The sequence below is a fragment of the Balaenoptera ricei genome, chromosome 4 (genome assembly GCF_028023285.1).
Source record: "Balaenoptera ricei isolate mBalRic1 chromosome 4, mBalRic1.hap2, whole genome shotgun sequence".
Classification (NCBI taxonomy): domain Eukaryota; kingdom Metazoa; phylum Chordata; class Mammalia; order Artiodactyla; family Balaenopteridae; genus Balaenoptera; species Balaenoptera ricei.
Window position 1 is genome coordinate 132019132 of NC_082642.1, and position 15454 is coordinate 132034585.

The window sequence follows — 15454 nt, forward strand, 5'->3', positions numbered from 1 at the left end:
AATGATAGTGAAGATGATCCAGGACCTTGGAATAAGAATGGAGGCAAAGATTGAGAAGATGCAAGAAATGATTAACAAAGACCTAGAAGAATTAAAGAACAAACAAACAGAGATGACCAATACAATAACTGAAATGAAAACTACACTAGAAGGAATCAATAGCAGAATAACTGAGGCAGAAGAACGGATAAGTGACCTGGAAGACAGAATGATGGAATTCACTGCTGCGGAACAGACTAAAGAAAAAAGAATGAAAAGAAATGAAGACAGCCTAAGAGACCTCTGGGACAACATTAAACGCAACAACATTCGCATTATAGGGGTCCCAGAAGGAGAAGAGAGAGAGAAAGGACCAGAGAAAATATTTGAAGAGATTATAGTCGAAAACTTCCCTAACATGGGAAAGGAAATAGCCACCCAAGTCCAGGAAGCGCAGAGAGTCCCATACAGGATAAACCCAAGGAGAAACACGCCGAGACACATAGTAATCAAAGTGGCAAAAATTAAAGACAAAGAAAAATTATTGAAAGCAGCAAGGGAAAAACGACAAATAACATACAAGGGAACTCCCATAAGGTTAACAGCTGATTTCTCAGCAGAAACTCTGCAAGCCAGAAGGGAGTGGCATGATATACTTAAAGTGATGAAAGGGAAGAACCTACAACCAAGATTACTCTACCCGGCAAGGATCTCATTTAGATTTGATGGAGAAATCAAAAGCTTTACAGACAAGCAAAAGCTACGAGAATTCAGCACCACCAAACCAGCTCTACAACAAATGCTAAAGGAACTTCTCTAAGTGGGAAACACAAGAGAAGAAAAGGACCTACAAAAACAAACCCAAAACAATTAAGAAAATGGTCATAGGAACATACATATCGATAATTACCTTAAACGTGAATGGATTAAATGCCCCAACCAAAAGACATAGACTGGCTGAATGGATACAAAAACAAGACCCATATATATGCTGTCTACAAGAGACCCACTTTAGACCTAGGGACACATACAGACTGAAAGTGATGGGATGGAAAAAGATATTCCATGCAAATGGAAATCAAAAGAAAGCTGGAGTAGCTATACTCATATCAGATAAAATAGACTTTAAATTAAAGAATGTTACAAGAGACAAGGAAGGACACTACATAATGATCCAGGGATCAATCCAAGAAGAAGATATAACAATTATAAATATATATGCACCCAACATAGGAGCACCTCAATACATAAGGCAACTGCTAACAGCTATAAAAGAGGAAATCGACAGTAACACAATAATAGTGGGGGACTTTAACACCTCACTTACACCAATGGACAGATCATCCAAAATGAAAATAAATAAGGAAACAGAAGCTTTAAATGACACAATAGACCAGATAGATTTAATTGATATATATCGGACATTCCATCCAAAAACAGCAGATTACACGTTCTTCTCAAGTGCGCACGGAACATTCTCCAAGATAGATCACATCTTGGGTCACAAATCAAGCCTCAGTAAATTTAAGAAAATTGAAATCATATCAAGCATCTTTTCTGACCACAACGCTATGAGATTAGAAATGAATTACAGGGAAAAAAACGTAAAAAGGACAAACACATGGAGGCTAAACAATACGTTACTAAATAACCAAGAGATCACTGAAGAAATCAAAGAGGAAATCAAAAAATACCTAGAGACAAATGACAATGAAAACACGACGACCCAAAACCTATGGGATGCAGCAAAAGCAGTTCTAAGAGGGAAGTTTATAGCTATACAAGCCTACCTAAAGAAACAAGAAAAAGCTCAAGTAAACAATCTAACCTTACACTTAAAGAAACTAGAGAAAGAAGAACAAACAAAACCCAAAGTTAGCAGAAGGAAAGAAATCATAAAGATCAGAGCAGAAATAAATGAAATAGAAACAAAGAAAACAATAGCAAAGATCAATAAAACTAAAAGTTGGTTCTTTGAGAAGATAAACAAAATTGATAAGCCATTAGCCAGACTCATCAAGAAAAAGAGGGAGAGGACTCAAATCAATAAAATCAGAAATGAAAAAGGAGAAGTTACAACAGACACTGCAGAAATACAAAGCATCCTAAGAGACTACTACAAGCAACTTTATGCCAATAAAATGGACAACCTGGAAGAAATGGACAAATTCTTAGAAAGGTATAACCTTCCAAGACTGAACCAGGAAGAAATAGAAAATATGAACAGACCAATCACAAGTAATGAAATTGAAACTGTGATTAAAAATCTTCCAACAAACAAAAGTCCAGGACCAGATGGCTTCACAGGTGAATTCTATCAAACATTTAGAGAAGAGCTAACACCCATCCTTCTCAAACTCTTCCAAAAAATTGCAGAGGAAGGAACACTCCCAAACTCATTCTATGAGGCCACCATCACCCTGATACCAAAACCAGACAAAGACACTACAAAAAAAGAAAATTACAGACCAATATCACTGATGAATATAGATGCAAAAATCCTCAACAAAATACTAGCAAACAGAATCCAGCAACACATTAAAAGGATCATACACCACGATCAAGTGGGATTTATCCCAGGGATGCAAGGATTCTTCAATATACGCAAATCAATCAATGTGATACACCATATTAACAAATTGAGGAATAAAAACCATATGATCATCTCAATAGATGCAGAAAAAGCTTTTGACAAAATTCAACACCCATTTCTGATAAAAACTCTCCAGAAAGTGGGCATAGAGGGAACCTACCTCAACATAATAAAGGCCATATATGACAAACCCACAGCAAACATCATTCTCAATGGTGAAAAACTGAAAGCATTTCCTCTAAGATCAGGAACGAGACAAGGATGTCCACTCTCACCACTATTATTCAACATAGTTTTGGAAGTCCTAGCCACGGCAATCAGAGAAGAAAAAGAAATAAAAGGAATACAAATTGGAAAAGAAGAAGTAAAACTGTCACTGTTTGCGGATGACATGATACTATACATAGAGAATCCTAAAACTGCCACCAGAAAACTGCTAGAGCTAATTAATGAATATGGTAAAGTTGCAGGATACAAAATTAATGCACAGAAATCTCTTGCATTCCTATACACTAATGATGAAAAATCTGAAAGAGAAATTATGGAAACACTCCCATTTACCATTGCAACAAAAAGAATAAAATACCTAGGAATAAACCTACCTAGGGAGACAAAAGACCTGTATGCAGAAAACTATAAGACACTGATGAAAGAAATTAAAGATGATACCAACAGATGGAGAGATATACCATGTTCTTGGATTGGAAGAATCAACATTGTGAAAATGAGTATACTACCCAAAGCAATCTACAGATTCAATGCAATCCCTATCAAATTACCAATGGCATTTTTTACGGAGCTAGAACAAATCATCTTAAAATTTGTATGGAGACACAAAAGACCCCGAATAGCCAAAGCAGTCTTGAGGCAAAAAAATGGAGCTGGAGGAATCAGACTCCCTGACTTCAGACTATACTACAAAGCTACAGTAATCAAGACAATATGGTACTGGCACAAAAACAGAAACATAGATCAATGGAACAAGATAGAAAGCCCAGAGATTAACCCACGCACCTATGGTCAACTAATCTATGACAAAGGAGGCAAAGATATACAATGGAGAAAAGACAGTCTCTTCAATAAGTGGTGCTGGGAAAACTGGACAGCTACATGTAAAAGAAGGAAATTAGAATACTCCCTAACACCATACACAAAAATAAACTCAAAATGGATTAGAGACCTAAATATAAGACTGGACACTATAAAACTCTTAGAGGAAAACATAGGAAGAACACTCTTTGACATAAATCACAGCAAGATCTTTTTTGATCCACCTCCTAGAGTAATGGAAATAAAAACAAAAATAAACAAATGGGACCTAATGAAACTTCAAAGCTTTTGCACAGCAAAGGAAACCATAAACAAGACGAAAAGACAACCCTCAGAATGGGAGAAAATATTTGCAAATGAATCAACGGACAAAGGATTAATCTCCAAAATATATAAACAGCTCATTCAGCTCAATATCAAAGAAACAAACACCCCAATCGAAAAATGGGCAGAAGACCTAAATAGACATTTCTCCAAAGAAGACATACAGATGGCCACGAAGCACATGAAAAGATGCTCAACATCACTAATTATTAGAGAAATGCAAATCAAAACTACAATGAGGTATCACCTCACTCCTGTTAGAATGGGCATCATCAGAAAATCTACAAACAACAAATGCTGGAGAGGGTGTGGTGAAAAGGGAACCCTCTTGCACTGTTGGTGGGAATGTAAATTGATACAGCCACTATGGAGAACAATATGGAGGTTCCTTAAAAAACTAAAAATAGAATTACCATATGACCCAGCAATCCCACTACTGGGCATATACCCAGAGAAAACCGTAATTCAAAAAGACACATGCACCCGAATGTTCATTGCAGCACTATTTACAATAGCCAGGTCATGGAAGCAACCTAAATGCCCATCAACAGACGAATGGATAAAGAAGATGTGGTACATATATACAATGGAATATTACTCAGCCATAAAAAGGAACGAAATTGAGTCATTTGTTGAGACGTGGATGGATCTAGAGACTGTCATACAGAGTGAAGTAAGTCAGAAAGAGAAAAACAAATATCGTCTATTAATGCATGTATGCGGAACCTAGAAAAATGGTACAGATGAGCCAGTTTGCAGGGCAGAAGTTGAGACACAGATGTAGAGAATGGACATATGGACACCAAGGGGGGAAAACTGCGGTGAGGTGGGGATGGTGGTGTGCTGAATTGGGCGATTGGGATTGACATGTATACACTGATGTGTATAAAACTGATGCCTAATAAGAACCTGCAGTATAAAAAAACAAACAACTAATACTAAACTTTCATTGGGTTATTTGTATGGAAACATGTTAATATAAATGTTTCAGACATTACATGAAATTTCTAAAAATCTTATATTTGTATTTGTATGGAAATATGTATGGAAATATGTTAATATAAATGTTTCAGACATTACATGAAATTTCTAAAAATCATATTTGTATTTGTATGGAAATTTGTATGGAAATATGTTAATATAAATGTTTCAGACATTAAAAAAAAAAAAAAAAAAAAAAAAAAAAAATCCCAGTAAAGCAACAGTCCTCTTCTCTCTGAATTTAGTCAGCTTAGACTTTTCTTAGCTAACTACTCTGAATTTGTCCATTGTTCTTGAGCAAGAGACCACCATTGAAAATGAACCACAGGAAGAAATTTCTCTCAAGATTTTAGTAAAGTACGCTTAGGATGTTTGTAATGATCATAAAGGACGTAGAGGAGATACTTTTAATGAGGTAGCATAATTTATAATTATTTAAGACTCACCAAATTATAATAATCACCATTTCAGAAAGAAAAAACTAGCAATAAATTTGCTACCTAGCTTCATTTGCTGTTGATTAAGAAACCCAAATGGTAGGAGACTATGGCAATATTTCATCGAGAGCTGACGGTGGCCTGGACAAATGCAATATCAGTGTAAAATACCTTGATTTTTTTGTTCAATTTAAAAGTAGACTGATGGAATTTCCTGATGGACTGAGTATGGGACAAAAGGAAAACAACAGTTAAGGATGACTTCATGGGTTTTAATTTAAATAACTGAAGAATGGAATTAATCTACTGAGAGTGTGGGAATACCAGGTTTGGGAGGGAAGATGGGAGGGTCAATTTGGCAAATAATAATATTGAGTTACTTATTAGAGTTTAAGTGAAAATATCAACCAGGCAGTTGGATATACAATTCTGGAGTTCAGCAGAGCAATAAAAACTGGGGATAAAAACTTGGAAGTTAGTGGTATATGCACGGAAATTAAAGCATGAGATCAAGAAGGGAGTGAGTTTGGATAGAGGAAGTAAGTGCCAGAATTTAGCTCTGTCATGCTGCAGTTTAAAAATCGGGAAGACAGGGAAATCAGCAAAGGAGACTAAGAAGCAGCAGCTAATCAGGTAGACAGAACCAAGACTGTAGTGTCCTGGAAACCAAATGAAGAAAATGTTTCAAGGAGGAGTGAATGATTACCCGTGTCAAATGCTGAGAAAATGACTGAGTGTTGAAGAATACAGAGGTCAATATCGTCCTTGGTAAAAACAAATTTTGCAAAGTAGCAAAGAAGACATATTGGGGTGGAATCTCCAGAAACTATGAAGAAAAGATTTGGAGACAATGGGTACCAAATACTACTGCAGTTTTGCTCTGGGGATCAGAGAAAGGAGGCAGTATCTCGAGAGGGTTATATGATCTGGAAAGGTGTTCTGTTTTTAGAGAAGAATTGTAGCATGTTTGTATATGAAGAAAATTATTAATCAGAGAGAGGAGAATTGTCGAAGAAGTGTGAAAGTTGGTGGAATCATGTCCCTGAGAGATCTAGGGTCTAGTCCACAAGTGGAAGGCTTGATGTTTGCTATGAAGACTCCCTGGCCTCTCACAGTCTCTTCTCCACAGCAGCCGGAGGGATCCTGTTATCACAGGAGCCAGACCATGATGCTTGCCTAGTTAAAATCTCCCCAGTGGCTTTCCATCTCATTCAAAGTAAAAGCCTGAGACATTACGAAGGCCTACAAGGAACTGCATAATTTGGGCCCATTATCTCTCTACCTCTCTCTGTTCTCACTGTCCCTCTGGCTCAGCACAGCCCAGTCACACAGAACCCCTTACCCTTCCTTGAACACATCAGGTACCTGCAGCTTTCTACCTGCTAAGGCTGTGCTCTTAATCACAATGCTATGCTGCATGGCTTGCCCTCTCTTTTTTTCTTTGGGTTTTTGTTTGAATGACACCTGCTTAATGAGGCCTTCCCTGACCATGCTATTTAAAACTGCAATCTGTATCCCTACCCTCCATATATATTTTTTCCTTAGCACTTATCACATGGCATATGTGTTTTATTTTCTTTGTGACTGCCTTACCACATTAGAAGGTTGATTCTAGGAAGAAAAGGCTTTTTGTCTATTGTTCACTACTGTATCTTCAGTACCTAAAACAGTGCCTGTCACATAGTAGAAGCATATTATGTCTGATAAATAAAGAAAATGTGATAGTTTAGGGCTTAACCTCAAACACTGTCCACTCCTTTGAAAATTCTGAACTTACCTAAGTGTAAAAATCCTAAAACACTACATGCTTAATACAGTGCTTAAATAATATACCATTGCGTACATTATATTTTTTCCATTTAGATTTCTTTATGGTAAGAGTAAAAGGCCAAAATAAATTTTGGTGATTGGAACATTTGTGAAGCTCTACAAAGGAAAGATACATTTCATACTTTGTAATAGGAAAGAACCATGCCCTCTAGAAGATGCTTTTCCTGTAACACCAAGTACAATGAAACATTACAGGATAAGAAAGAATATAAAAAAAATTCTTTTTGTAAATTGTATGGGTGCAAGGTAAATCGCAATGTTTTCAAATAATTTCAAGGCTCTGGTTTGCTCTACTGTTAGGAAAAGTTAAGAAACAAAGGCATTTCCTAAGCTGCTTGATTAAATTTCGTTGTTAGTCTCTGCCAGACTTTCGAAACATTTGGTCAAACAAATTCCTCTTACTCTCTATTGCTATTATGAATGATATCTACTATTTACTGATGTTTATTATGCAGGTATTATCCTCTGGTCTTAAGAACTAATAATTATTTAATCTCACAACAGATCTGTGAACTATGCTGCATTACCCATTATTCTGATTTTTAAAAGATGGGAACTGATTAAGAGACTATATAACTTAGATGACTCGCCCGAGATCACACTTCTGATTTGTGGTAGATCTGGGATTCAGACCAAGAAGGCTGACTCCAGGATCCATGCCTTTACCACTGCGCTCAGCTTCTCCCTCGGGCTTCTTGGTTCAGCCACACACCCTAGGGGTCCTAGAATCATGCTGCCCTTACAAGCTGGAAATATCCATGAAAAGTAGACAGAGCGCTCAGTTCAGGATGCAATAACAAACTACCATGGACTGAGTGACTTATAAACAGCAGTTTATTTCTCACAGTTCTGGAGAATGAAAGATCAGGACACATGATCAGGTTCTGGTGAGAGCTTTCTTCTGGGCTGCAGATTGCTGAGTTCTCATTATATCCTCACACAGCAGAAAAATGAGCTCTCTGGGGTCGCTTTTATAAAGGAATTCATTCTTCATGGATTAGTGTGAACCTCTCCCTTAGGACCAAATTACCTCCCAAAGGCTCCATTTCCTAATACCATCACATTGGTGGCTAGAATATCAACACACAAATTTTGGGAGGACAGGAACATTCAATCCATACAGGAAGTGTCTTTGTTTCTAAAGAGCTTGTGAAGAACAGACTTTAAAGCAAAAGGACAGTAGAAAAGAAGTTGTTTCCCTCAAATATACATCCAATATAATAGCAACTGGACTCCAAAAGATCCTGCCACCATCTAGGCTAACTGGATTGACCATATATATCAGCTTATCTTTTGATATCTACATAAAATATTAAATTCTTAAAATTCAGTAAATGAATTTTAAAGAGAATAAAAAGAATTTACTATAAAGCAACAGTGAAACCAAGTGTCTGAATATCCAGTTTCTGATGTTACCTTTTAGTACGTCTGATTACACTCCTTTATATATGTGAAACTATTTGTCTATACAATTGATAGCTTAAACCATATTTCTATATTTCTTTCTTTTCTGAGGATTCTTTTTATTAAAATAGAGTTTTTCCTCCAATCCATTCTTGCAAATAGGAAAAATGTTCACCAGACATCTCAGTGCATACAATTTTTTGTTAGTCTTTCATTAGCTATAATAATCTTAGGATAATAGCTCATTTATAAGACAGAAATATTTGATTTTGGAATTTAATATTTTGTATAGTCAAATAAGTTCACTTTGGTAAAAAATTAGAAAATAATGAAATAATTTTGAGTTTCCATATGCATTAACCATTCTAAAGTATACATTTGTGCAGGACTACAGATTTGATTAAGAGACTATGGTGACACATCATTTTGATGCAAGTTTAAGAAGAATAATTTTAACACTCTCTAAAATGGACTGGTTTATTGGTATGTCATACTATTTGTTGCATGATATGATAAATATAATATGATTCATCATGCCATTCTATAAATATTGCAATGGATTATTAAAGCGATAAAATCTAGTGGCAGAAATATAATGAAATCATGTCACATTTGTATAAAAGCTAGATGATAAATTGTGCCTTCTGTAGAGGCTGTTATAACTTAGAAGGACCTGAAGTAAGGATTCTTGGAGCACAAAGCAAGACAACCTTAAATCCAAGATAGGTTTCATTAAAAACACTGACTAAGAGCACTTGTTGAAAGCACAGACTAATACAAGAATACAGAATGCTACTCTCTGGGCTCTCATGTGATAGACTGTTTTTCATTATAAAGACCATTTTTTGAATAGTTAATCTAAAATACTTACAGACAACATATGGAATAACACCTTAAATGAATCAACATGTTTAAGTAAAATGTCAAATATGTGTCATACATATAGGCATACATATGTCTAAATAAAAAAATTAGCATGTCATATTTGTGTTTCAAAATATTATTTTATTAAATATTTCCCGTTCATGCCCTCCTGCTATGGAATACGTATCACTTTGGAGGAAAGCTAATTATTTAGAGAAATTTTATTCCCTAAAGAATGCCAGTTAGGCTTCTGATGGTTTTGTACACAGATTTAGCTAAAGACATTGTTTCTTATAGTGGAGAATATTGAAAAATCAGTGGCTAATGATCAGTGTACAGATTGGGAATTAAGAATGTTATTATTCAACAAAATGTTTACGCTTTTAAAAACAATAATAAAAATGATACATTACTATACAGTTTTTAAAAAGCCCTTCAGTAGCCATCTTTCCTAGAATTGTCAATTGCCCTCAAATTATTTATAATATCCCAAGAATAAACTTTAATGACTATTTTACAATTAAAAAATGAATATATTTTATATTTCTAAGATGAGCAAACATAGTGATCTGTTTAAAGCACTTTTCTGAAGGAAATTTAGTTAACTTTGACAATGGAGGGATACACAGCTTATGGCTGTCAACATACTAATGAAATCTTCATCAGGCCATGTATTTTTTGGTTTTCTATACTAATTTCCTATGATATTATATTTAATAACCACTTTTTCTCATTTCTTTTTTGAAGTTGTTTCAATTTATCTAAGTAATGTTGATAAGTAACTCAATATAATAATTTGGAATGCAGATATATTAATGACTATATATATAGCTTATGTGTGTGTATATATACACTTATATGTGTGTACATATGCATATGTGTGTGTATATAGATATACATATCTATATACACACATATAAGTAAATATATACACACACACATATATAGCTTTACACTTGTGGTAAAGACATGGGACAAGTACAAACAAACAAAAATCACATATTTACCTGATAACGGCATAGTATATATGACACAAAATTTGGAAAAATTAGGTATTAAGAGGTATATATTCCCTTTAAAATATCTTAGATCTATTGTGGTCTTACACTGTATTATTATTTCAGACCAGAAAATTGTATTTTGCATAAAAAGAAAATCTTTAAATAAAAGGACCTGATTCAGAATTACATATATTTGCTAAGAGAATCAAAATAATAGTTAGAAAATTTTTTCCTGTTTTTTTTAAAGGTTAGAGAGCTAACTATGCCTTAGTACTGAATTAAATTCTAAATCATCAATAACTGGCCTTTAAATTTAGTCATCAGAGGACAAAACTACAATTCTCTCGTGATAGTGGTACCACCCAAGAGCCTGGTCTGGAGTACGAGGGGCCTGTGACAGCTCTTCTGGACTTATTGCTGGTTCCTCTAGCTTAAAAGGAAAGAGTCAAATGGAAAAGACAAGAGGCTTTGCAGTCAAACTTCATAGATAAAATCATTTCCTCAGCTACTCATCAGCTGTGTGACCTTCATCATGTGTATTTGTTTTCTCTCGTGAGTAACAGATTATCACAACATTAGAGGCTTCTAACAACCCCAATGTATTATCTCAATTTCCTGGCTCCACTGAGTCCTCTGCTCATATGGGCTCACAGGACTGAAATCAACTGATTTCTAACTTATGGATAGGAAATCATTTAATTGAATTCTAATTATTTTTTAAAGCCCCATAGGGGCTTCCCTGGTGGCGCAGTGGTTGAGAGTCCGCCTGCCGATGCAGGGCACACGGATTCGAGCCCTGGTCTGGGAAGATCCCACATGCCACGGAGCAACTGGGCCCGTGAGCCACAACTACTGAGCCTGCGCGTCTGGAGCCTGTGCTCCGCAACAAGAGAGGCCACGATAATGAGAGGCCCGCGCACCGCGATGAAGAGTGGCCCCCGCTTGCCACAACTAGAGAAAGCCCTTGCACAGAAACAAAGACCCAACACAGCCAAAAATAAATAAATAAATTTATAATAAATTTTAAAAAAGCCCCATAGATACATATTACCATCAGTGTGTGATATCAATTCTTCCTTACCCAACTACAACATATATAATTTTTATAATTCTGCATCTTCCCTATTGTTTTCCCTGCTCTTTAACCATCCAAAATTACATCAACTTGTGGGCTAGAAGCAACTCTCTGGGAAAAATATGATCTGACAGCCTTATAGTTAACACTGTTCAGCTGTACTTCTTGAATACTGTGCCTGACTCTGGGAAAAGCTTTACCTTAGAAATTGTCTAAGTTTAAAGCACAAACCCATCTTCCCTGGCATAGAACATAGATGAGTTTGCTTGAGATTTCAATTTAGAGGAGAGATTCTTGAAGATGGGGGTTCTATCCAGACTCCATTCTGAGGAGGGTCCCAGAGCATGGCAGACAGATATCCACCTTTTAGAAGGTACGGAGGCAGAGGGCCTGACAGTAGTTTCCTGTGCCCTGGCTCAGCAGCACCCCAGGTGGTGCAGGAGCAGTGGTACCGTCTCCACTAGAGTAGTCTGGTGGTGAGCTTTGGCACTGTTATTAGGTGCACAACCTCCATATCTGCTTTTTTTGCCCCAAATAAAGTTTGTGGGAATTCCTAATATCCTTTAGTCCTTTAAAATTTTTTGTTTAAAATTTTTTTTGCCTAAACTAGCTAGAGTTAACCTAACCGAAGTTAGGTAAGATAACTGAGAAACTCAAATGATATAAGCTCCCAATGAGACAATTAAAATCAGTTAAACAAGAAAGATGCTCAACACAGTCATAGCAATTAATGTATTTTTTTGTGGCCAAATCTGTGTGTGAATTGATGGGTAGTGGGGGAGTGAGTTTCAAGGACCTGGGAATGAACTCTACTCCCAGTCGTGATACCAACGTGAGCCTGCGGAAGTCTCTTCACCTTTGTCTACTTCATTTTCTTCATGTCTAGAATATAAAGCATGACCTAAAAGTTACCTAAGGTCCATTCCAGGTTCACAAGTTTAGGGATCTAACTTCAGGCCCCAAAGCCAGCAGTATAAGAATATGTTGCTAATCATAATTAGAAGGAAGAATGCCTGGGAAGGCTGAGTGTTATGAAACACTCATTCATGAATCCTTCTCACCAACACCACCACCCTGGTAGAAGAAGAGAGAAGCTAGGATTTAAAGTAGCTCATTTTACGATTGACAAAACCTGGTACAATATTTCACTAATGTTCTGAAACTGTATGGTTACTGTTACACCTATCATTCTTTAGGGGTAACATTAATGAAGTAGCATGATACAGTAAATTCTGCCAGAGTTCCTGATAGAAAACTAAACAATAAGGCTATGCATAAAGAAATATAGAAAATTTAAATGACCGAGTTGAAAGAACTTATTACCTAATTATTAACTTGGCAGGATGAAGGTGTTAAAAGGAAGCACAGACTTGATATGAATTTATTCAGTAAAACGATTCCGGTTTCCAAAACTGGTTTTAGCAGCAATCAATAATGGCAAAATTTTTAAAGTTTGACATGAAATTGTTGATGAGGATTTGCATTATTCAGATGTATTCACCTTGACATTGGTTTTTCACAATCTTTATAACAGAGAACAACATTACTAATAACCCTGCCTTTTTCTAGGCAACTGAAAACCATGCTAGGGAAACTAAAACCCTCAAATATAGTGGAGTTTTACAATAATCCTGTTCTTGGGATGAAACTGTAGCAAGAACATACTTCTACAACTTCTAGTATTGAAACATTAAAAGATGTCCAAGATGGGCAGCAAATCAAATTCCACAGTGGGGAGGAATGATCATGAGACAGCAAAGTTCAAGATTTCTTATTTTCTGTTATTTCTCTGTCCGTAATAAATTAGTTTCCCAAACTAGGAATCACAGGCAAGATCTGTTAATTATCTTTCATGAAACAACAGTAAGAGATGCCTATTCATGACTTGAAAGAACTTGAAATAGTCATACCATTGGTGTGACACTTTAAGCAAAAATTGTGGAGTTGTAACTTACAGTTGTAATGGGACCCAAATTAGCCAGAAGCATTCATATTTTATTTACACTTCCTGTTATTAGGGATGAAAATTCTTATTGGAAGTCGGCAACCAGAAACAGCTGCCAGTCTTCAAAATGACCGCCTTCTGAGGAAGCCAATTTTTTCCAGAAGACAAAATAATTCAAGTCAAAATGTCCAGTGCTGATTAAGATAACACACTCTAGAATAATTTTATGAACCTTAGCTGCAAAAGAAGAAGAGTTTTATACACTGCAATGTAAGATATCTGTTAAAAGGCTATGGTTATAATATGCTTATTTGTCCCCTCACTGTATATGTATATTAGCATAATACCCATATTGTTTTTTTTTCTATTTCCAATGTACATAAAAGCACATTTGAATCTGTCAACAAAAAAGCATTCCATTTATATATAAATGAACATTCAACATGGATATGATTCCTAATAACCGCCCTCCAGTTAGTTTTCAGATTGTAAGGTCATGGAAATGATTTATAGTTAAGGTAAGTGATAATATTCAATTCTTCAAATCGCATGTCCTTATAAGAAAAATGGGTTTTCTAGCTTCTTTTGTAAAACACAGCAAAGTATGTTGAGTTGGTAATGTTTTAATCATATATATATAATAGTAAAAAGCTGCTTTATGATCTGGGATATTTTATATGTAATGCTCTCTGACAAGTGGTAATTGCCACTTTATTTCAACAAGTAGATTATAATAAGGTTTATAATTATAAACTAGGTGCTTTATACAAAAAAGGCACTATCACATTTATAGTATAAGCTATTAGAAGTTTTAAACATATTGAGTAACAATAACTATAGGATGTTTCCTTTCTTTTTTGGATTTTTGAATTTTATTTTACCTATTTTTTATACAGCAGGTCCTTATTAGTTATCCGTTTTATACATATTAGTGTATATACGTCAATCCCAATCTCCCAATTCACCACACCACCGCCACCCTCCCGCCACTTTCCCCCCTTGGTGTCCATACGTTTGTTCTCTATATCTGTGTCTCAATTTCTGCCCTGAAAACTGGTTCATCTGGACCATTTTTCTAGGTTCCACATATATGCGCTAATATACGATATTTGTTTTTCTCTTTCTGACTTATTTCACTCTGTATGACAGTCTCTAGGTCCATCCATGTCTCTACAAATGACCCAATTTCATTCCTTTCGATGGCTGAGTAATATTCCATTGCATATATGTACCACATCTTTATCCATTTGTCTGCCGATGGGCATTTAGGTTGCCCATTTTAAAAAAATGTTCTGTATAATGATTACAATTCTAAACCTTCTAATACTGCTCTCCCAAAATAACCTCATTGGATTTGCTTTTCTACTTCATACATGTTTTCTTTTTAATCATATCCCTTCACAAACACATGGTAAATGCAATGATTTATTGTACTGGATTTTAACTACCTGTCTACATTTATGCTTTGCTGTTAAATCTATCATTCCAGACAAATATAGCTAAACAAAAATATTTGTTTAACACATGAGATTGGGAACAGAAATCAAGAAAAATGATTTAAAATTAGGAGCAATCTGAATTTTCAGACAAAAGTATCAAATTGAATTGTTACTTTGACAAGGGAAGACAAGACAAAGGACATTTGGTGAATATTTGCAAGAAAAAAAAAAAAGTTGGTTTCATTGGTCGACAGCAGTGATCTACAGCTCTGCGTAATAGGCTTCCAGCTCTATAAATCTGTTCTACTCTGCAGTACTTTCCCGGGAAAGTGATATATTTCTAAAAAGTTCCATCTAAATGTCACCCTGAAAGCTTACCAAGTTGAGGATCATTCCCAATGCAGAAGAGGGTAGCACAACCTCTTCCCGTGACCTGACACTGACTTAAATATTAACCGAGAACATGTTTATAAAATGAATATAAGTGGTATTTAAGCACTTTAAGGAGAATGTCTGTCTCCTTCAAAAATCT